Below are 25,910 nucleotides of genomic sequence, written 5' to 3'. Positions count from 1 at the left end.
TATGTAGCACACCTTGTGCTATATAGCACAACACATGATATATGTAAGAAATATTGTGTCATAGAAAGGCTCCTTTTATGTAGCACACCTTGTGCTATATAGCATTCAAGAAGCCTCATCAAGGGGGGGATATCTCCTATATAGCTTTAGTGAAGCCTCCACCTAAGGACCACCTTATGCTATATAGCACACCTTGTGCTACATATAGTATTCAAGAGGTCTCATCAAGGGGAGATATGTGCTATATAGCTATAGTGAAGCCTCCATCTAAGGATGATGATTGTTATATAGTTGTATTATGAAGAATAAACTAAATACTGTCATATAGCTAGATTGTGTTTTAGGACTGTCCATGATTAATAATGAGATTGATAATGAGATTGAAGTCTTCTTTCTATTATTTGTATTGTAGATTATATCAGCAAGCTTTGAGGAGGAAGTGACAAAGGAAACTGCACACACCAGTTTTTATGCTGGCCTAAAGAGGATGGCTGAGACATCAAGGCTGCATGCATTTCATCCACTCCCCTACTGTAGTTACTGATCCTCTCAATGGAGCCTGTGTTGCTGGCTCATATAGTTGTGCAGGATGTGGATCCCCCTTTGATGCAGCGGCCCTTGCTGCCTTTTCCTTGCCTTGCTGCCATGTTTATCACATGATCTGCTTTTTACACATGTGCATAACCTGGCTGTAGCGAAGTGTTGTGTCTGAGAGAGCAAAGCACATGGTAGGTCGAGCTGTTGCAAAACGGTTAAGATAGAGCCCTGGTCCAATAAGTTGCTGACTTGGTATACAAAGCAAGTACTCCACATTGATGGTTCTGGAGTAATGAATACTTTGAATTTGCATTTTCAAGCAGTGACAAGCCGACGCTTGGTTTTGCGGGCAGAGGAGACCATGCAGTACCAGAGAACATGCCAATGCATGCGACTGGTAAATTTATTTTATATATTCATAATTATAAAAACCTGTATCTTTCAAGTTTCTCTGGGGATCTTCTAATGTCTCTACATGTATACGTGTAGAACAATGCTCTCATGCTGGTTTGGACAAGGTGGGGGGTTCTCAATTTGAAGAAAACCCAACCTCAGAGGTGTGATGCAAGAGTGAGGCAGAGTCAACATTGGATGATCAATATGTTGAGTCACTTAGGGAGATAAGCGAAGTGGCAAAGAATCTTGGAGGAACCCCCTCCCCAAAACCTATGAAGCCATCCCCAAAGTGCCTACAATCCACCCCAAAACGACTAGGTGATGAAGAATTTGATGTCCCCTTAATCCATGGCAAGAAAAAGAAAAATTGTGCTACAAAGCAAAAGTTGTATGTTTAATGATGGTATTGTGCATTGTCACATGCCATGCATTTCCCTTTTGTAGAATAGCCACCATCTTTAACAACTTTTTGTTATGGATTTCCTATTCTTGCAAGTGTCTATATTCATTGTTGCAACTTTTTGTTATGGCTTTCCTATTCTTGCAAGTGTCTACATTCATTTTTTTTATGAATGTTCTTTTATTTCTCCAACTACCACATGCCATGGATTTTCCTTTTGTAGCCATCATCAATGGAATAAATGAACAACTTCTTGTGATGGTTGTTCCTATTCTTGCAGTATTTGACATGCATGTGCATAAACAAATAATATGTTGTAGGTAATAAAAAATTGAGTAGCAACCAGAGGCTACAAGGAACACAAAGATGCATCCACCACCTGTTGACAATGATACAAGGAGCCAACCACATAGTGATGCTACTTTTGTGGATGTTTCTAGCGATGAAGGTAGTAAAGAAACATCACACGCTCCATAGAATGTCACTGTGGGCAGAGGCCAATGCTAGTGTTCAAGAGAATGTCAATGTGGAGGAGGCTATTAATATAGACATAGCTGTGGATGTCACTGTGGAAAATGCCAGTGTTCAAGAGAATGTCAATGTCAGTGTGTGGAGGAGGATAATAGCCATCGTGGTGCCAATGCCAACATTGAGGACAATGTCACTATGGAACAAGACAATGCCAATATGGACGAGGCTGTTAACATGGACACAGAATAGGGCAATGTGAGTTTAAGAAATGACACTATGGAATAGGACAACGCCAGTGTGGAGGAGGATGTTAACTTGGACACAGAACAGGACAATGGTCTTGCAGCAATCCCATGTTAGGTTATATGTACGCCCTTGCGTGTGAAGACTCAATGCATATTTCTCGATGTGGTCTGCTAGTGAAAAGGTATAGAATAACATATAATCGGGGAGTCCCACAAACATGGATTGATGGTAAAGTATCCAGTCTATACCACATCATCACCCCCCAAAGGAGGATAGAAAGCCTTAGTTTCAATATGTTGTAAGGCCTGATGCTCTCAGATTCCTCTCTTCAATTGCGGCACACTTTCATGTTGCCTTATGGACTAGTATGGTCAAGGACAACCTATATGCAGTGTTGAAGGCATCATGTTTTCCTAAACTACAAAGATCCTTTTTTGTGGATATTTTGCCACAAGAGAGATGCCAGGTTGCACCATTCACCTTGAGAGATGTGACAAGTATCCCCATCTGTGATTCCACAGACAAAGCAATATTTTTGAAGGTGATATGACTTCTTGTTATGGCATCCACGGTCTTCTGCCCAAGACACTTTGTTGATCGATGACACACGGTACAAAAGCATGAAGAACCCCTGGGAATGTTGTATATGTCCACCCTCATTTGAACCAGAGGATGAATCTCAAGAGCCATAATTCTTGGACGGGGACCTTGTTTCCATGGATGGTCAAGTGGAGATGTGCTAAGGATCCCTAGTGTTATGCATGGGATAACATGATGTATAATCCTAAGGATAAGATATCTGCTGTTGTCATCAAATACTATGTACACTCGCCAGCAACAACGAAGGCAATGAAATATGCAAGTGCTAACCAAGCCCTGCATTGGGAGGATTTTTGTATACACCCCCATAATCCTTTTTGTATACATCCTCATTATCCTTTTTGTATACACCCTCATTTTTGTAACAGCCATTAATATAATACAACTGGAAAAGTTCTTATATACGATTTATGGCTCAACTAGAATTGGATCTTGTTTTATCTATGCTATTTTTTCTTACTTAATCCTTTTGGTTATGTGTCCTGTGCACCGTGTTGTGCTGTATAGTACATGTGCTATATAGCACAACCAGACGGTGAACTTAGAGTGAGAGGGGCATTGTGTTGTGCTGTATATAGTATAGGAATTGTGCTATATAGCACAACTAGACATGGCGAGCTTAGGGTGAGAGGGACAATGTGTTGTGCTGTATAGTACAGGAAGTGTGCTATGTTCTTATATACAATTTATGGCTCAACTAGAATTGCATCTATGCTATTTTTTCTTACTTAATCCTTGGTTCTGTGTCCTATGCACTATGTTGTGATGTATAGTACATGTGCTATATAGCACAACCAAACGGTGAACTTAGAGTGAGAGGGGCATTGTGTTATGCTATATAGTACGGGAATTGTGATATATAGCACAACTAGACATGGTGAACTTAGGGTGAGAGGGGTAATGTGTTGTGCTGTATAGTATAGGAATTGTGCTATATAGCATAACCAGACTTTGCAAAGGTTTTTGTACTGCCAACCTCCACAAATCAAATTCAAGAAATGACCTGCGTACAAATCAGGTTTAAGAAATGAGAACATGCATACATATTTGATTGCACATGAGACTCTCTCAACAATGTTTTTGCAAGGTTTCAAAGAAAGGTTACTATATAAAAAGGATACATAGAAAATCTTTTAATATGGCATGGCATTGTAAATGGACTCGTGAAGTTGAGGGGATAAATAATACATCTTAGAGGCAGCATCCACAAGGGGCATGTCAAACTTGATTGACCTAACTAGGTGAGAATGCCCCCTCCGCACAACGAATTCGGGGGTGCTAGCAGCGGAAGTAGCACTTCTTACGCAGGGCAGAGCCTCTCACTTGGGGCCTTGCCCACGGATATCTGGGCAAGAGACTAATCCCTCGGTTCTTCCAAAACCGAACCCAAAAAAACTTCCCTCACTGAGAAAGCACGGGCGATTCCTCCAGGATATTTTTATGCTAACATAGTCAAGAGCCTTAACTAACCAAACTGATCCAACCGAACCCGTAAAAAGTCACATGGTCAGATCAAGGAAAAGACTTGCACTTGGATCAGAGTCCAACGATTTTTTCCTCATCAAGAGGCACAGCCGTTGATTCTTATCCGGGATTTACTTCAACTATCGTAACTTAACAGAATTGAGTCTCATTTTAGGGATCCATCAGTCCAGCCTAACCCCATCCAATCCCATGGGTTAGCCAATCACCCAAGCACTGTAGTAATAGGATCCATTTAGAAATTTGGTTATGTTTTGCCTCGGGTACCAGGGAAAAGAGTTCCCAGGCTCCCTAGCCGACGCTTCAAGCAAATTTCAAGAGAGTCACACCACTTACACGCCCAATATGAAATTGCCTGTTTCACAGATTTAGCTCTCTTTAAAACAATCTTTTAATGAAACCATAGTATTATTGATCATAATCCTCCAAAATATCTAACTTGAATTCTAATTTCCAATCATTCCTTCATCGGTGTACCTATGGCATCATTGGTAACCAGAACGCTCACCACCTGTCCACTCAGGGGCCTTTTTAATAGTTCCTAGCTCATAGTACCCGAAAATATAATCAAGTATTCCATTCATTTCTTCCTCAACGTACCTATGGCATCATTGGCAACCAGAACACTCACCGTGTGCTCACTCAGGGGCCTTTTCAATAGTTTCTAGCTCATAGTACCTGGAATTATAATCACATAAGAAAATCTAGATGGACTCTCGGTTGAAGATCAACAAGATCAACCAACACATCCATAAAAAAAAGCCATGGACTCATCCGTTTGCAGACCAGCAAGGCCAATCAACCAGATCCATGACCGAGTTCAGAAAACAACTCTAACTCCTAGTTCCATTTTCTTCCCTGACGCATGCGTGGGTATCTTCGGCGACCCAGAGCCCGAGCACCGTATGGTTAGCAGCCTCTAGGCTCCTTTGCAGGTCACCTAGCGCTTACTCATAGGCTGCTTCCTTGGTCCCTCATCCACCGTACCGGAAGCTCACCATTTAAATCGAACCAAGGCTGGTCAAGACCTCGGTCGACCTTGCTATGCGAGACGTCCTCCATTGACTCTCCATCAGCTATTGTAACTTTATCACTTCAGTCTCCATGACCTCATTCACAAGATGGTCAAAATGCTTCCCCAACATTCTTGACATAAAACAATCATTTAAAAACACGTTTTATAAATACAGTTTCTAACAAACTCTCATCTTTCCACATTGTTCCACATCATTTCTGGTTATTCCACATCCAGTCATATCTATTCCCATCATCCTTCATCCATTCTCATCCAATCATATCATATTACATCTCATCACATCTATCCACATCACATCACATTCATCCACATCACATCCATTTACATCTATTCCAATCCTCATCACACCACGTCACATCCATCCTCATCACATCTCATCCATTCACATCTACCCATATCCACATCACATCCATTCACATCACATCTCATCCATTCACATCTACTCCGATCCACATCACATCTCATCCATTCACATCTACCCCAATCCACATCACATTCATTCACATCTACCCCCCCCCGATCCACATCACATCCATTCACATCTACCTCGATCCACATCACATCATATCACATCCATTCACATCACATATCATCCATTCACATCACATCACATCCCTTCGCATCTACCTAGATCCATATCACATCCATTCCCATCTCATTATGTCACATTCACATCTCACCACATCCATTCAGATATCATGACATCACATTCACATCCATTCACATCTCATCGCATCCATTCACATCTCATCGCATCCATTCACATCCATTCACATCTCATCGCATCCATTCACATATCATCACATCCACTCACACCTCATCACATCTATTCACATCCCATCACACACCCATTCACATCCATCACATTTATTGCATCCACATCACATCACATACATTGCATCCACATCTATCCTTATCACATCACATTCATTCCATCCATATCACATCACATTCATTCCATCCACATTACATCACATCTCATTCATTCCATCCACATTACATCACATCCACATCTATCCATATCTCATCACATCCATTCACATCTCATCACATTCATTCACATCTATCCATTCATTCACATGCACATCTATCACTTCACATCTCATTCTCATCCATTTACGTCACATCACACCCATTCATATATCATCACATATCATCACATTCACATCCACATCCATCTACATCACATTCACATCTCATCTAATCACATCGCATCCATTTACATCACATTCACATCTCTTGTTATCACATTCACATCTCATCTAATCACATCGCATCCATTTACATCACATCACATCTCATTCATTCCATCCACATTACATCACATCCACATCTATCCATATCTCATTACATCCATTCACATCTCATCACATTCATCCACATCCATCCATTCATTCACATTCACATCTATCCACATCCATCCATTCATTCACATGCACATCTATCAGTTCACATCTCATTCTCATCCATTTACGTCACATCACACCCATTCACATATCATCACATTCACATCCACATCCATTTACATCACATCACGGATGGGACTTTTCTAAGTTTCTGCCAATTGCTTGGCCTAGTTAAAGGTACTTTTTCTTGATGGATATTTTCATATTCTTTCTCAAATTTCTCAAGTGAAATATATTCAATATTCTTCTTTTTTAGTAAAAGATTCATGGGATTTACAAAAATCAATTCTACCCATATTTCCCAATAAAATTAATAATGCTCAAAATTTCACTTTTGATAAATACTCATAGTTTGAATTATGCCAAAAAATCATCTTTTACCATTTAATTTCTTAGATCTCAATTATCATGGGAATTCCTCTTTTTGCAAAAAAATAAATTTACCAAAATTTACTCTTTTCTCATAAAATCAATTAATTATGCATAATTATAAAAAATTATTTCTCATGAATATGATGAAAATCATTCTTTTTGCATAGGATGTCCAATCTTAGAATATGGTAGGAAGTCCTCTTTTAAAAATAAGATATGTATTATTTTCTAAAATTTTTGACATAGCTTCGCTGCTATTACTGATAATTCTCAAATTTTTCTAAAGAATAAAATCTTGTAATGAAAATATGATAGTAGTTCCTCCTTTATGCTTAAAATCAAAATAATTTTCCAGGTTCAATTTGACTCAATTTGGATAAGATTTGGACAAGTTTGGCTCCCTTTTTGATTTGGTTTGATCTAGGAGAGAGGAGAGATAAAAATATCATAATTTTTTTTAATTAAAAACCCTTCCACACATGTGAAAAAAGAACCTAGCTCAAGAGTCCCCCTCTCCTTACCAAGGTGTCAAAAATGCATGATTATTCCAAAATATCTCATTTTTTAGTAATATCTCATAATTTTTAACTAATAAACCTTGTACTCAGTCAACTCTTCATCTTATGTGAGCATTTACTCATTTTTGGGTATTTTATTTTATTCTTTTAGATTTATCTCATCCCGACACTTGGATAAATCCAATTGGCCCATCAGAACCTTAATTGAACCATAATCCAAAAATTTATAAAAATGTAGACCCTTAAGCTAAGGTCCCTTATACACATTTTCAATTAATTCCTAATGCACCTTGGAAAGTTCATTTTGAACTTCTGTTTCAAGGGAATCCATTTTAGACACTAGGAGGATTTTTATATCCAAAGATATCTCAATTTTGGATTATCTCTCTCTAGACATTTTCTCTCTCTAGGCCAAAATAGGGTAAAACAAGATCTTTTGCCTATTTTAGAGAGGGTAATAATTTCAAGAACAGAAGGGGAGGTTCTTACACCTTTACACCTCAAATTCTGGAGGGAGGAATCTTACAGAATATGTGTGGCTCACACCCTTGTCATCGAGCAGTTTGTAGTGATTGGGATTCTCCATTTGCTGCTTATAATAAAGACCTATGACAACATATGTGCCTCTAGCACACTTGTTTTGCCAAGTGTCCTTAAGAACCTTCTCTATCTTCCACCTTGCTTTTACACATTTCCGCACATAGAAATCTACTCCTTCTATGTTATTAGCCTTTGTGTTGACTGCATAGTTGTCTCCCTCTCGATAAGAAGTTGGCCAAGCATATCCAATGATCCCTCAAACATGGGTCTCTCATCTTCAAACTCAGCCACCCTATCTAGTATATTGATTGGTTCTTGCATAACTTCCATGTCCAACCCTTCTGTTACAAGCTTAAGAACAATATGTGACCATTCGTGGACATATGACTTGTTAGAGCATGATCTCCAATGATCAGCTATAAATTCATTGTTGCAGAAACAAGCCAAATTTCTTGTTTTCAACTGTGTCAAGTCTAGTTTGCAAAACCCACACACAAAATGTAGGGATTGTGTCCCCTACTTGAGTGTTGCACATCCCCATGCATTGGACCTGTCCACATTATCTACACTTCCTAACCAAAACTTTCAGTGAATCTAGGGACCATTGCTAGTACTACAGGCATACGAGCTACTTGCACCATGAGACATAGTTTCCATTAAGAAAGTTACAATGTCAGCAGCATTTTGAAGAACTACACCATCAGACTAAAGTTGTTCACGTGTTAATGTCCTCTTCACTACTACACCAGCACGGTCATGTTCTCCCTTGCCATGGCCTAAAGAAAAAAAATTCCAAGTCATCTCCACACCTATCAGTTTGTAAAAGCGACCAACAAAATAGAATGGTCGGGCAGCTTTAAACTGTGAAGCCGCACCATCAGACCACACCCACTGCTTTCAAAATTTCAAACCGTGGTCTCTTCAGGCAACCGATTATGAAGTTGGAAGCAATGTTGCACACAAAGAGAGTATCATGCTTCTTATCATCAAAGATATATAAATGCATCTCCTTGATTATGCTTTGGTCATTGCTTGTACTATGCCTATATGTAATGTGAACAAGGATTGTGCATTGATCTGAGTACCAATGCATAGACTGTATTTCATTTTGTTGTTTGAATGAGTAGTTCTCAGCAAAATCTATTAGAGATACTATGACATCTATAGGGAAATTCTTGAGACACTCCCTGTGTATGTACTGATCAACTTGCCATATGTACCTGAAGATGCTTAATGAACTTTGATGCGTGGTGTTTCAGCATCACTAATAACTCTTTGATAACAACCTGCTTGATGGACAACATTTTTTGTTGTGTGGTTACATCATGTCTATTTTGAACTTGAATATCCTCAAAGACCTGAACAGTGACTGTCTTTGTTGTCTCCTTTTCTTCATGTGGACACAAGCGTAGCTTTTTAACACCGCATTTATTGCATTGCCCCATGATACATCTGAACTGATGGTATGTGGAATCCTCCTTCTTTTTGCATAGACAAGATTCCCATAATTCTATAATTCCAGACATGATGTGCTTGTGTGTAACACATTTTCCCTTGGTTGCCACTGATTTGCAAACAATACAATGACAATTGCACAAGCTTCCATGAAAGCCAAAAGCATCTGAGCACATCCTATTTAAAGGCATCTTTTAGGTACAACATTTGTATGTGGTACACATAGCAACATGTGTTTCAATCCTTTAGCTTGTGCACAAAGAAAGGTTTGAGCTTCTCAAATAAGAGTTGGCCAATTTGTAGATGAGGATAAGCAGACTTGAACCTCAAAAAATACTCCATCTGCAAAAGGAACATAGACCATGAAGAATTGCAGATAAGGTTAAGTAGATGCACAATGCTATATAGCACGTGCACAGTGCTATGTATTCACAAAATAGGTCAGCTATACAGTACATGGTTATGCATTAGTACTGTGCTATATAGCTCATACTGATTGCTATGTAGTGCATGTGAGCCATATAGCACAGATGCACAATGCTATTTGTGAATCTTAGACTTATGCATCATTGTATTAGTACTGTGCTATATAGCTCATACTGATTGCTATGTAGTGCATGTGAGCCATATAGCACAGATGCACAATGCTATTTGTGAATCTTAGACTTATGCATCATTGTACACATGCTATATAATTGGTTCATGGCTATATAACTGGTTGAGTGTGTTGTAGAGAGTGTTATATAGTACATGGTTATGCAATAGAACCCCAGGCTTTAATGATGTGTGCTATATTAGGGGTGGTCATTGAACATGTGCTATGTAACTGGTTAACTGTGCTATATAGCTCATATAGTGACTCATATGTACTACATGGTCATGCAAAATAGCCCTGGGGTTAGTAGTCAATGTGCTATACCAAGGTGTTGTGAGCTCTATAGCACAAAGATGGTACAATGATAGTGCATAAAACATTGATATGCATCATATCTCTATGCTTGAGTAATCATGTGCTCTATGAGTAATTCTTTCAACTATATAGCCCGTGCATAATGTTATTTGTGAATCTTAGACTTATACATCATTGTACAAATGCTATGTAACTGGTTCATTGCTATATAACTAGTACATGGCTATGCAATAGAACCCTAGGATTTAATAACGTGTGCTATATTAGGGATGGTCATTCAACATGTGCTATGTAATTGGTTAACTATGCTATATAGCTCATAGTAGAGAGTGCTATTTACTACATGATCATGCTATATTAGGGATGGTCATTCAACATGTGCTATGTAATTGGTTAACTATGATATATAGCTTGTAGAGAGTGCTATTTACTACATGATCATGCTATATTAGGGATGGTCATTCAACATGTGCTATGTAATTGGTTAACTATGATATATAGCTTGTAGAGAGTGCTATTTACTACATGATCATGCTATATTAGGGATGGTCATTCAACACGTGCTATGTAATTGCTTAACTATGCTATATAGCTAAAGACTGCTATTTACTACACATAATCATGAAAAATAGCCCTGTGCATTAGTCAATGTGCTATACAAGGGTGTTGTGAGCTATATAGCATTCTTCAATGAGTAATCCATGACTTCTACACCATGATATGCAAGACATGAATAACAAACTATGCACTTATCCACAGTGGAGGTATGTACATGAGATTCATCCAACAAGTGTACCGGATGTTCGATTGATTGCTTTTGTAGCCAGTTTGAAGCCGACAAACATCTTTCTTGTTTGGAGACACCCGTGTATGCTCGGTCCAAAATTTCACTACTATTTCCTTGACCTCTTCAGTCAGCCTAGAATGGGAACTCTTTCTTTTACATGCTTCCAGTGGCAATGGAGAAGCCTGAGCATCACTACTAGCTCTACTTACCAGCATAAAGGTTTCTTGGGTGAATGTTAAGAAGCCTTGCCGCTTGAAGAAGGCTGAGTTCTTTGTCACCATATTTGAAAACGTGATTTAATCCATGAACAAGCATTGTTAGAGTGTTGCGCTTCAAAACAATTCATCCGAGGATCGTGGAGTCTTCAACACTTGTAATGATCTCCTGATTGCAGAGACCAAAAGAGAGAGACTTTTTTATTTGTCCTCTGTATATGGTAGAATCTGTTCATTACTAGCGATATCTGCTCATTACTGAGGACTTACTTAACGATATCTGCTCATTACTGAGGACTTACTTAACGATATCTGCCCTGTCATTTTTCCCGTAAGTTTTTAGCTCTATCAAAATGTGCTCAACTAGGTGCTTTGCACTTTTTTGTTTCCTTAATTCAATGTCTTCCTCATTGTCTATGACCTTTGATTGGTTCTGTAACCGACACCTTTTTCGATACTCCCTCTTCATAAAAGCTTCATACTTTCTAATTGCATCCTGTTCATCTTTAATGTCTTCCTCATTGTCTATGACCTCTGATTGGTTCTGTAATCGACACCTCTTTCGATACTCCCTCTTCAATAAAAGCTTCATACTTTCTAATTGCATCCTGTTCATCTTCAATGAGAAGCTGATTTCTTCTAATTGCATCCTATTCATCTTCAATGAGAAGCTGATTTCTTCTTGAAGAATGGGAACATGCTTGAAATGAAATGAAATGTTCCTATGAAGAGTTGCTTTGCTGCAACCATCAAATACGCAACAGAATATCCTTCCTGATTTGAAGGCTCTATACTATCTTCTCTGCCTTCCATTAAACAAAACCAAGGATAAATATAGAAATAGCCTCAAACATATATAGAAATACCCTGTTAATTTGTGTGTGTGTGTGTGTGTGTGTGTGTGTGTGTGTGTGTGTGTGTGTGTGTGAGAGAGAGAGAGAGAGAGAGAGAGAGATGGATAGAGGTTCTCTATACGGCTCTTTGTGTGTGATGACGAGGAGATGGGCAGAGAGAGAAAGGTACAGAGAGGAGGGAGGGGGAAGTAACAAAGGCTTATGAAGAAAGAGGAAACCCACGTAGCAACCCCACTACGTGTGGGAGTTTAAAATCCGAGATGGGCAGAGAGAGATAGGTACAAAGAGGGAGGGGGAAGCAACAAAGGCTTCTAAAGAAAGAGGAAACCACGTAGCAACCCCACTACGTGGGAGTTTCAAATCCATTATACATATAATTTAATTTAATTCTTTTTTGTGACTTTTGAAACATAAACCAACCCTTGAAATATAGCACAATAGCTAGTGTCCATGGACACAGCTATATGAGCCACCATACCATGCATTCACCTTGTTATGGAGGACAGGTGAAAGAGCTGTGGTGTAAAGGTGCAGGGTTTGAATAGATTCATGAACCTGTAGGTCATGAGAATTTGTCCCGTCGTGTGAAAAGTGGTAACGTGAACTCAGGTTCCATGAAATTAGGTTTCCTGAAACTACAATTACGTGAAGTGAGGTTTCATGGAAGTGAGGTTTTGTGAACCGGAAGTGAGGTTTCATGACGTGAGGTTCTGTGAAGTTAGGTTTCATGAAGTTAAGTTTTGTAAAACTACAGTTTCGTGTACTTGTGAGGTTCCGTGATGTGAGGTTTCATGAAGTGAGGTTCCGTGAAACTGAGGTTCTGTGAAACTACAGTTTCGTGAGACTGAGGTTCCGTGAGACTTCAGGTGTGGTAGTCCCATCGTGAAACCTTAGTGAAGGTGCAAATTTTTGTTATTGTATTGGTTTTTCTTTTTTTTTGTTATTAAAGACTATGCTTCATGCAAGTGATGATACCGTAAAGAAATTTTCAGAATAACTACTGTTCGGGTGTTATTTATGTATAACAATTATTATCGAGAAGATATTGATCATAACATGAAGATCAAAAAATAAAAAAAGGAAAAGAATATGAAAAGGAAATGGACCAAGCTCCCACCTCTATGATGTTGAGATATCGAGCTCTAGTGAGGCAGTGGACACTGATGACCCGCCTGGGGGATAGGCCCCGCACTTACACCACTGGCATGGTTGGTGAGATCTTGGGTGATATGCGGCCAGTGGGATGACAGGCTGTGTGACAGCCACTCTAGAGACTGGCATAGTTATAGCGCCAGCTCATTTAGTCGGGTTCACACTATAGAGAACCCGTGTATGTATTTGGTTGAGTACCTTTCATATTGTGTGTACTCTTATTATTGTATATGGTGTGTTGAGTGTTGAGTAGAGAAGAAGAAGATTTTCAGCCTCTCACCTTGTGTGTTCTCTATTAGGGTTTTGTGAGTGTGTGTGTGTGCTTGCAAGAGCTCAAGCTCTCTTCCCCCCTGCATCTTTTCATGGTATCAGAGCCTGGTTCGTGCTAAGGGCTGAGCTGCAAGCAAGAAAACCACAGGAAGCGGTACGAGGGTAAGAGCTTCAACTACTCTTCCCTATTGTGTTGGTGACTACACCCTTGTCGGGAGCTCTACGGGAGGCACCGACAAACGATATCCGATTGAGGAGCTTTCTTCGCAGGAGTGAAGCTATAGGGCAACTATACAGTCCTACGGACTAAAATTTTCGGGCCGAAAACGCGTTTCGGGCGCGTCTGGACCTCTGTTTTTCAGAAAGCAGGCGATTTCGAGCACTGCGGGTAAGTCATCGATTCTCTGCAGAACTCTGTTTTACGAACTGCAGGAAGACAGATTGACTGTGCAGACACTGTGGGTGCTGCAAAGAGGTCTACAGTTGCCATTGGGTGTATGTATGTGCATTGAAGTCACTGGTTGTGACATTTGAGAGTACTGCAGTACCGCTGTGCAGAAAATACAGCATTTGTGCAGAAAAACCAGAGTGCAGGTTCTGGTAAAATTGTGTGTTTGGCAAGATGTCTAATGATGGCATAACACAGATTGTGGCTGAGAAGCTGGATAAGAATAACTTCCATGCTTGGAGGTTCAGGTTGACAAATTTCCTGATGGGAAAAGGCTATTGGGACTACATAGAAGGTGAGCATGAAGAGGCACCGGAGATACCGGACATAAATCCTACTGCTGCAGATGTGAAAGAGTTTAAAGATTGGAACCAAGGAGCCAGGAAAGTAATGTATTGGCTTTCCATTAGTATACAGGACACCATGATTGGGCACATTCAGGATGCCAAGTCCCCCAAGGAGGCGTGGGACACCTTGGTAAAGCTTTATGAAACAAATACCAAGGCACGTAAGATACAGTTGAAGAATGAACTTCATACTGTGGAGAAAAAGAGCATGTCTGTGAATGATTATGCGCTGAAGATAAAGGGTATTGTGGAATCCCTTGCATCTATTGGTGTGTCAGTAGATGATGATGACAAGGTGGAAGTCTGTCTACGTGGTCTCGGGCCACAATACAAGGCGTTTAAGACGTCTATTCAGACTCGGGAAAACATTCCCAACTTTACGGATTTGGTGTCTATGCTGATTATCGAAGAGAAGAACTTGGGTGAAGACCAACAGTCTTTACAAAGTAAAAACAGTTCAGAGCAACAGGCTTTCTACACGAGTTCAGGAAGAGGACGAGGTAGAGGAGGCCGTGGACGCGGTCAAGGAGGTGGCCGAACAGGTAATCAGAATTATGGCCAGCAGAGCAGCAACAACAACAACAGTCCCAGAATCAACAACAACAACAACAACACGCAGGTGGAAGAGGCAGATTCAGAGGCAGGGGGAGTCAAAGAGGCCGTGGAAATTGGCAAAGGCAATATAATGATGCACGTGAATGCTACTATTGTGGTAAGCCAGGACATGTGCAGTCAGAATGTTATAAGAAGCAGGCTGACATGCAAAATGGGAAAGTGCAGCAAAACAACTATGCATCCTCAAGCAGAAATAATGAGGACAATGAGAGGTTGTTTGTTATGCAGCATGTCGCGAATGCCATGTCTGAAAATGTTGATGCAACACAAAAAGATAATGTATGGTATGTGGATTCAGGCGCTTCGAACCACATGACGAGTCATGGGGAGTGGTTCAAGGAGATGAAAAACCCGGAAAGACCAGGTTTTGTGGAAACAGGGGATGACACTGCTCATCCAATTGCCCATGTTGGAGATGTGCCATTGTCTATGCAGGATGGCAAAGTGAAGTACCTTGCTAATGTACTTCATGTACCAAACATAACAAAGAATCTGGTTTCAGTTGGCCAGATGATTGAGCAGGGTTTGCAGGTTCGGTTTAACCCTGATGGGTGTTATGTTGAAGATTTTAAAGACAAGTGCAGGTTGGTTGCAAAAGGTAACAGAGTGGGCAGAATGTTTACGTTGAATGTAGACATGCCTGAAATGAGTGCTGCAATGTTTGCAAATGGTTCAGGAGTTGTTGCAGACACAGACATATGGCATAAAAGAATTGGACATGTAAATGTTCAGAGATTGAAGTCTATGCAGACAAAAGGAATCGTGACAGGGCTGCCAAAATTTAAGGTGGAAGGTATGCAGAAAATATGTGAAGCATGCCAATTTGGGAAGCAAACAAAGCATGTGTTTCCACGTAACAGATATGTGAGCAGAAATGCACTAGATGTTGTGCATTCAGATGTATGGGGTCCTACGAAGACCGTGTCTATGAGAGGCTGCAGGTACTATGTCACTTTCATTGATGACCACACAAGAAAAGTGTGGGTATATTTCATGAAGGAGAAGAGTGAGGTGTTCACTCACTTTCAGAATTTCAGAGTTTTGGTTAAAAAGCAAACAGGGAAATATGTAAAGTGCCTAAGGTCAGATGGAGGGGGAGAGTACTTCTCCAATGAGTTCTCTGAATTCTTGAAGAAGAATGGTATTCGGAGACAGTTCACATGCAGATATACTCCGCAGCAAAATGGAGTTGCTGAGCGGAAAAACAGGCACATTGCTGAGATTGCGCGAGCATTGATGGAAGAGAAGAATATGCCGCATTGCTATTGGGCTGAGGCTGTTTCTACAGCAGTATACATCATGAACAGGACTCCAACTGCAGCCATACATGATGTTACTCCAGAGGAGAGGTTTACTGGCAGAAAACCAGATTTGTCTCATCTGAAAGTCTTTGGATGCATTGCATATGTGCATGTGCCAGATGAGCTGAGAACTAAGCTGGATCCAAAAGCTGAAAAATGTGTGCTTATTGGATACTCCCTTGAGCAAAAGGGATACAGGTGTTATAACCCTGCTACACATGAGTTGAGGGTAAGCAGGGATGTTGTCTTTGATGAGATGAGCAGCTGGTATGCTGCTGAAAAAGAAGCTGTTGGGACTGATGTGAGTGGAAGTGTGGTTGCACAGAATGCAGGTCAGCAATCACAGTCTTTGAGTGGACCAGGAGAGTCCTCATCTAGTGGGTCTGTTGATAGACCATGGAGTGGCAGGCTGCGTCATAATACCAGCCCTGCAAATGTGATTAGTACATCACGTAAAGGAAAAGAGAAAATGGTTGAGCCCCTTGGTATGCCTGACATTTCTGCAGGGCATTCTCATGTTGATGGAGAGTCTAGTGGCTCAGATATGAGCCTTGATGAGGAGCTTGGGATCCCAGCTATGAGAACACCTGGTGTAAAGAAGGCTATGGAAGCCATGAATGAGAAGCTGCGAAGATCTGGGAGAGTGAAGAACCCTGTGCAGAGATTTACTTATGATGGTTATGTGGCACATCACTATGCATATATGGCAAAGGTTGTGCAGGTTGTTGAGCCCACATGCATTGATGAGGCTATTGGAAATGTGTGTTGGGAGAAAGCTATGGATGAGGAGATGGATGCACTATATGGAAATGAAACTTGGGATTTAGTGCCATTGCCTGAAGGCAAGAAAGCCATTGGATGCAAGTGGGTGTACAAAGTTAAACATAACAGTGATGGAAGCATAAACAGGTACAAGGCTAGATTGGTAGCCAAAGGATATGCACAGACATATGGGATTGATTATGAGGAAACTTTCAGCCCAGTTGCCAAGATGGCAACGGTGAGAGTTGTGATAGCAGTGGCTGCGTCAAAGCAATGGTCTTTACATCAGATGGATGTAAAGAATGCATTCTTGCATGGGGATTTGCAAGAAGAGGTGTATATGTTGCAGCCACCTGGTTATGAGGATGAGGGTCACCCCGAGCATGTTTGCAGGTTGAAGAAAGCCTTGTATGGCTTAAAGCAAGCACCAAGAGCATGGTCTGACAAGATTTCTGAATATCTTGTCACTATTGGCTTTCATGTAGCCAATGCAGATTTCTCATTGTATGTGAGACATGGTGATAGAGGAGTTGTGCTTGTTGTCATCTATGTAGATGACTTGATCATTACGGGGGACCATGATGCAGAGATCTTTGATGTAAAGATCCTGCTTAGACAGAAGTTCGAGATGAAGGATCTGGGGGAGCTCAGATATTTCTTGGGCATTGAGGTGATTAGGTCACCACATGGTATTGGATTACTGCAGAGACAGTATGGCTTGGACATGTTGTCCAAGTATGGTATGACAGGCTGTAAGCCTATTTCTGTGCCATTGGATCAGAATGGCAAGTTGAGTGCAGATTCAGGAGAGATCTTGGAGGATCCTACTATGTACAGGAGCATAGTAGGAAGTTTGATCTACATGACGATCACCAGACCAGATTTGAGCTATGCTGTTGGGTTGGTGAGTCAGTTTATGCAGGTTCCACGGAAACCGCATTTGGATGCTGTGAGACGCATACTGAGGTATGTGAAGTCTACTTTGCATTGTGGACTATTCTATGAGACTGGAACAGAGATATGTGTACATGGGTACACAGATGCTGATTGGGCTGGTAGTATCTCAGACAGAAGATCTACCAGTGGATTCATGTTTTCTTTGGGGAGTGCTGCTGTGACTTGGAGCAGCAAGAAGCAGCCTACGGTTGCTCTATCGAGTACAGAGGCCGAGTACAGAGGAGCTGCTATGGCAGCATGTGAGGTAGCTTGGTTGAGAAAGCGACTTGCAGATTTGGGTCTATCAGTGGATAGACAAGTTGTCATTTTCTGTGACAACATTAGCAGTATACAGTTGGCCAGGAACCCAGTCTTTCATGCTCGTACGAAGCACATAGAGGTCCACTACCACTTCGTCAGAGAGAAGGTCTTGGCAGGAGACCTTGACCTTGTTTATGTCAGCACAGAGGATCAGGTAGCTGACATCTTCACCAAAGCGTTGGGTACAGAGAAGCTCCGCAGATTCAGGGCTTCGCTTGGTGTACATGAGATGGAGTTGAGCTCGAGGGGGAGTGTTGAGATATCGAGCTCTAGTGAGGCGGTGGACACTGATGACCCGCCTGGGGGATAGGCCCCGCACTTACACCACTGGCATGGTTGGTGAGATCTTGGGTGATATGCGGCCAGTGGGATGACAGGCTGTGTGACAGCCACTCTAGAGACTGGCATAGTTATAGCGCCAGCTCATTTAGTCGGGTTCACACTATAGAGAACCCGTGTATGTATTTGGTTGAGTACCTTTCATATTGTGTGTACTCTTATTATTGTATATGGTGTGTTGAGTGTTGAGTAGAGAAGAAGAAGATTTTCAGCCTCTCACCTTGTGTGTTCTCTATTAGGGTTTTGTGAGTGTGTGTGTGTGCTTGCAAGAGCTCAAGCTCTCTTCCCCCCTGCATCTTTTCATATGATAGGTGACAGCCGATTATAGCATGAAAATTCAGGACAGAGACGATGCACAATGATAAGAAGCAGGAGCAAAAGTGAGAAGCGATGATCACATGATGCAAAATGACAAGAAAGGAAAGAAATTTGATTTTATAATGCAACCATCAGACTTAATGAAGAAAACCACGTGGCATCTTTCAGTTGGCCCATGAGAATTGACCGTTTCATGGTGTGAACCTTTGTGAACCAGTTCATGGTGTGAACTTTTTTGGGTTGGCTCACGACGTGAACTTTTTTGAACTAGTTCACGGCATGAACATTTTTGAATCGATTCACAGTGCGAGCATTTTTTAATCAGTTCACAGCGTGAACTTTTTTAGGTTGGCTCACAACGTGAACTTTTTTGAACCGGTTCATGGTGTGAACATTTTTGAATCGGTTCACGGTATGAACATTTTTGGACTAGTTCACGACGTGAACGTTTTTGGATTATGAATGCGCAAAATTGATACCTTCTATTTTTTTTCTTCATGCTCAATCATTCAAGCATGCACATAATGAGTGAATGATACCCATCTTACCTTGTACCCTTTGTGCAACAACTGGATACCTTCATTTTTTATTGCCACAAAAACCAAGGTGACACCTTGGCACTTCTCGGTAGTTGTTGATGCAATCGTTTTAGTTCTATGTGTGGGAGTTTCTAATTCTTCCTTCCACCCAACTAAACAATGTTGTTACTGGGTCCTGTGGTTGAGGGCTTTCATCTATGTCCCTTTGCTGAACTTATTTGTTCCTACCTTTAGGTTCCGTGTTTAGTTCTATGACCGAAGTGGTTACTAACATTGCTTTGGCAATTCCCAACCCATTTTGTTGAGTTGTCTTTTTCCACCACACCAAGGCTAGTGCGGTTCCCGCACATGGGTTGGGAGTTGATGTTGAATGCTTTTACTACTCTTTCCTTTGTTACCGGAACTGCTTATGGTGGTGGCCACCACTGAGTGGGGTTTGGGTACCCATATTTCCGTATTGCCTTGGTATTATCCTTGAGTGCTCACACTAAGTCTTTTCGGACCCATTGCTTATGGAAACCTTGTGGGCTACTGGTTTGCATGGAGTCTTGCCAATCTGTTTGTGTAAGCCAGGTCTGACTTTTGATTTCTTTGTGGATTTTTCTTGCTGTCCCCATATTATTCATCTTCTCCTTCTTGTGGGGTTGGTTTTTGAGTTGAACCTTGGGCACCCACTTCTGTGCACCCTGAGACTTTAGGTATTGTTTGTGTAAGTTTTGTGGGACTGATGCTTGTTCTATTTTATGAGTTGATGTTTTTTCATCAATCATGATCTATTTCCCTCTGTTTGTCAGGCTCCAAAATGGCATGGACATGACCTTGTCGCCCTTGTTCAACAACGCTGTTGTCCTCTTTTCCCATTGGATATTGCATTTGCTAGCGTAGATCTAGGATTGTCCTAGAATCATTTCCTCTTCCATGGAACTTGCAGGAATGACAAACACCTTCCCAACCAAGGAATTATTTTTTATGGAAATTTTAACACTTAAAAATCCCTCAGCCCTCATAGTTATCAGGTGCACACTGCAGGTGCACACTGCGTACTTGTGTATCAGTGGGTTCAAGGCATGGTCTATCTAATGCTACCCAAGTTTCATATAAGATCAAGTTATGACTTGATCCTGTATCTATTAGTGCAATGCTCGTTGCATGGCCTCCTTTAGCTATAGTAAGTCTCACCTTTGAGTCGTACTGGCTCAATGTTCAGTTCCTCAGAGAGTTAAGGAGGCCATGTTGACATGTAACAGTCTCTTCTGGAACGCTAGAAGTGATTGAAGAAGAAGAAGATGTTAAAAGAGATCATACTCCACCTGCAAGGGAAGATGAGGACATCTCGCATTTTTTAAGTGGGGTAGGATGTAAGATTCCTCCCCCAACCCCTCAAGATGTCCAATCTCTCCCCCTGTAATCATTCCCCTTGTCAGAATATTAACAGATCTTGTTTCTACCTATTTTGGCTTAGAGAGAGAAAATATTCTAGAGAGAGGTTATTCAATTTTTAGATATTTTTGGATGAAAAAATATATCTTCTTATTAAAATAAATTTTCCCAAAACAGAAGTCCAAAAAGGATTCAGAAGGTGCATTAGAAATAAATTATAATCTGTTCAAAAGGGCTTAGCCTAAGCGTCCAATTTTTTAAAAAAAATTTAGATTAAGGTTCTGTGGGGCCAATTACATTAATCCAAATGTAGGGAGGAGATAAATTGAAGAAATAAAGAAAATCTCCCAAAAGTGAGTAAATACTCACATAAGATGATGAAGAGTTGACTAAGGACAAGGTTATTAGTTAAAGAGTTATTCTCATTAATTTTGATTTTACGCATAGAAAGACGGATAAAGGAATTTATATTTATTTAAAAAGATTTATTCTCATTAATTTTGATTTTATGCATAGAAAGATGCATAAAGGAATTTATTTTTATTTCAAAAGAGTTATTCTCACTAATTTTGATTTATGCATAGAAAGATGCATAAAGGAATTTATTTTTATTTCAAAAGAGTTATTTTCATTAATTTTGATTTTATGCATAGAAAGATGCATAAAGGAATTTATTTTTATTTCAAAAGAGTTATTCTTATTTTTAAAAAAATTATGCATAGAAAGATGCATAAAGGATTTATTTCTACTTTGAAAGTGTTATTTTCCTTAAAATTGAATTTATGCATAAATAGATATATAAAAGGATTTTTATAAAAGTGTTATTCCCACTGAAGTGATTTTTATAAACGAATGAATGGATGGATAGATGTGATGTGAATCTCATAAATGTGAATGAACGGATGGATAGATGTGATGTGAATCAGATAAATGTGAATGAATGGATGGATAGATGTGATGTGAATAGAAGTGATGAGATGTCATGTGAATCAAGATGTAAATGAATTATATGGGATGGAAGTGGATGTATGTGAAAGAATGGATGTGGATGTATGTGAAAGGATGGATGTGGATGTATGTGAAGAATGGATGTGGATGTATGTGGAAGAATATATGTGGAGTGAATGTGATGAATATGAACGAGAATAGAGGCGATGAGATGTAATGTAAATTGGATAGATATGAATGATAAGGGATGTGAATGAATGTGATGGCATGTGAGTCAGGATGTGAATGAATGATAAGGGATGTGAATGAATGATAAGGGATGTGAATGAATGTGATAGCCTGTGAATCGGGATGAGAATGAATGGTATGGAATGTGAATGGATGTGATGTCATGTGAATCGGGATGTGAATGAATGATATGGGATGTGAATGAATGTGATGGGATGTGAATCGGGATAGATGTGAATGAATGTGATGTGGTCTAAATGAGATGTGTTGTGAATGAATGTGATGTGGTCTGAATGAGATGTGTTGTGAATGAATGTGATGTGGTCTCAATGAGGTGTGATGTGAGTGAATGTGATGTGGTCTAAATAAGATTTGATGTGTGAGTGAATGTGATGTGGTCTGAATGAGATGTGACGTGAGTGAATGTGATGTGGTCTGAATGAGATGTGAGGTGAGTGAATGTGATATGGTCTGAATGGATGAGATGTGAATGAATGTGATGTGATGAGATGTGGATATGAATAAATGCATGAGATTTGATGAGGATATTTGAGGAAAGAAGTGATGAGATGAAAAATGATGTGATTGGATGAGAATGGAAATTTATATGAAATGAATGTGGATTAAGTAATGTTGATTAATGTGGAAAGACGAGAGTTCGTTATAGAAATCATATTTATGACCTATTTTTAAATGATTGTTTTATGTCAAGAATGTTGGGGAAGCATTTTGACTGTCTTGTGAATGAGGTCGTGTGGAGACCTAGCTGATAAAGTTGCAACAGCTAACGGAGAGTCAACGGAGGACGTCTCACGTAGCAATGTCTCGGCCAAGGTCTTGACCAGTCTCAGTTCGATTTAAATGGTGAGTTTCCGGCCAAGGAAGCAGCCTATGAGAGTGAAGCGCTAGGTCACCTGCAAAGGATCCTAGAGGGTGCTAGAAGTGATTGAAGAAGAAGATGATGATGAAAGAGATCATACTCCACCTGCGAGATGAGGACATCTCGCGTTTTTTAAGTGGGGTAGGATGTAAGATTCCTCCCCCAACCCCTCAAGATGTCCAATCTCTCGCACTGTAATCATTCCCCTTGTCAGAATATTAACAGATCTTGTTTACCTATTTTGGCTTAGAGAGAGAAAATATTCTAGGGAGAGGTTATTTAATTTTTAGATATTTTGGGATGGAAAAATATCTCTTCTTAATAAAATAAGTTCCCCTAAAACAGAAGTTCTCTCTAGAAAATATTCTAGAGAGAGGTTATTTAATTTTTAGATATTTTGGGATGGAAAAATATCTCTTCTTAATAAAATAAGTTCCCCTAAAACAGAAGTTCAAAAAGGATTTTAGAAGGTGCATTAGAAATAAATTATAATCTGTTCCAAAGGCCTTAGCCTAAGGGTCCAGATTTTTTAAAAATTTAAGATTAAGGTTCTGAGGGACCAATTAGATTAATCCAAATGTAGGGAGGAGATAAATTAAAGAAATAAAGAAAATCCCCCCAAAAGTGAGTAAATACTCACATAAAATGAAGAGTTGACTAAGGACAAGGTTATTAGTTAAAAAAGGAGAGATATTTAGAGGAAATGATGCATTTTTGACACCTCAGTGTGGTGGAATTCCTCTCATGAAGGAGGCGCCTATTTCACATGTGTGGATGAGTATTAAACTCACAAATAATAGGATATTTTCATCTCTCCTCTCTCCTGTTTCAACTAGAACCAAAAAGTAAGCTAGACTGACCTAAAAATGGTCAAAAAGTGACCAAACTGATCTGGAAAATTCTAGAATCAGTTTGCTTGGTTAGAGGCTCACTTTTTCATATAATAGAAGCCTCCCCTTTGTAAAATCTTAATAATGTTTTATGCATTGTTACTCTACTCCACCCAGAGCCAAAAACATTGAATTCATTAATAATTCACTTGTTTTTTACTATTTCCTCTACAAAGAATTGTTGGCCACTCTTTATCCAAGCAAGAGTAGAACCCTCAATCCCTCAAGCCAAAGGATAGCTCACAAAACTCCATCTAAGTTAGAAATTCTACTTTTTTCTAATTCTATTCTATGGTTTTATGACTTCTTGCTTCTTTTAAATTGAAATTGGATATTATGCCTTGATGGAAAGGCTTCCCCCTTCTCTTCATTGAATTCAACCCTTCTTTATCCCAGATGTGTAATCAAATAAATAGAGTTAAATTTTTTGTATTGTTTTCTCTTTAAAAAAATGAGAATTGATTAAATTAGAGTGCTAAATTCATTTTGGGGTAAATTCTAAGTAGATTTAGAGTGTAAAAATTGAGAAATGGTCAACCATACAAAGGAGGTTATGGCAAAATTTTCTTAAATTTGTGGAAATAAGTTTTATCTTTATGTTATTCAAAAAGAGTAATCACCTCCGTTTGTGTATTCTAAAAGTGTTATTTTCATTCTATGCATAGAAAGATGCATATTGGAAATATTTTTATTATAAAAATGTTATTTTCATTAGAATTAATTTCTATGCATAGAAAGATGCATATTGGACATATTTTTATTGTAAAAGTGTTACTTTCACCAATATTGATTTTTATGCATAAAGTGATGCATATAGGAAGTGATGAGATGTCATATGAATCAGGATGTAAATGAAGGATATGGGATGGAAGTGGATGTATGTGAACGAGTGGATGTGGATGTATGTGAAAGGATGGATGTGGATGTATGTGAAGAATGGATGTGGATGTATGTGGAAGAATATATGTGGAGTGAATGTGATGAATATGAACAAGAATAGAGGCGATGAGATGTGATGTAAATTGGATAGATATAAATGATAAGGGATGTGAATGAATGTGATGGCATGTGAGTCAGGATGTGAATGAATGATAAGGAATGTGAATGAATGTGATAGCTTGTGAATCGGCGGATGAGAATGAATGGTATGGGATGTGAATGGATGTGATGTCATGTGAATCGGGATATGGGATGTGAATGAATGTGATGGGATGTGAATCAGGATAGATGTAAATGAATGTGATGTGGTGTAAGTGAGATGTGTTGTGAATGAATGTGATGTGGTCTGAATGAGAATCGGGATAGATGTGAATGAATGTGATGTGGTGTAAATGAGATGTGTTGTGAATGAATGAGATGTGTTGTGAATGAATGTGATGTGGTCTCAATGAGATGTGATGTGGTCTCAATAAGATGTGATGTGAGTGAATGTGATGTGGTCTGAATGAGATGTGATGTGAGTAAATGTGATGTGGTCTGAATGAGATGTGATGTGAGTGAATGTGATATGGTCTGAATGGATGATATGTGAATGAATGTGATATGGTCTGAATGGATGATATGTGAATGAATGTGATGTGATGAGATGTGGATATGGGTAAATGCGAGTGGATGAGATGTGGATATGGGTAAATGCGAGTGGATGAGATCTCATGAGGATATGGGTAAATGCGAGTGGATGAGATCTGATGAGGATATTTGAGGAAAGAAGTGATGAGATGAAAAATGATGTGACTGGATGAGAATGGGAATTTATATGAAATGAATGTGGATTAAGTAATGTTGATTAATGTGGAAAGACCAGAGTTCGTTTATAGAAATTGTATTTATATTGACATGTTTTTAAATGACTGTTTTATGTCAAGAATGCTGGGGAAGCATTTTGACAGTCTTGTGAATGAGGTCATTGGAGACCTAGTTGATAAAGTTGCAACAGCTGACGGAGAGTCAACGGAGGACGTGTCGCCAGCCAGGTCGGCCGAGGTCTTGACTAGCCTTAGTTCGATTTAAA

General features: G+C 39.6%; 1 pseudogene; it reads right to left on the bottom strand.

Moving 5' to 3' along the window:
• Positions 1-3,783: 3,783 nt before the first annotated feature.
• Positions 3,784-12,029, bottom strand: LOC147641518 (uncharacterized; annotated as a pseudogene).
• Positions 12,030-25,910: the final 13,881 nt, after the last annotated feature.

Source organism: Cibotium barometz, chromosome 1 (assembly GCF_041138505.1).
Source record: "Cibotium barometz isolate CiBa-2024 chromosome 1, ASM4113850v1, whole genome shotgun sequence".
NCBI classification, from domain to species: Eukaryota; Viridiplantae; Streptophyta; class Polypodiopsida; order Cyatheales; family Cibotiaceae; genus Cibotium; species Cibotium barometz.
The sequence above is the reverse complement of the archived record's forward strand: the minus strand, read 5'-3'. Positions and strand labels throughout refer to the sequence as shown.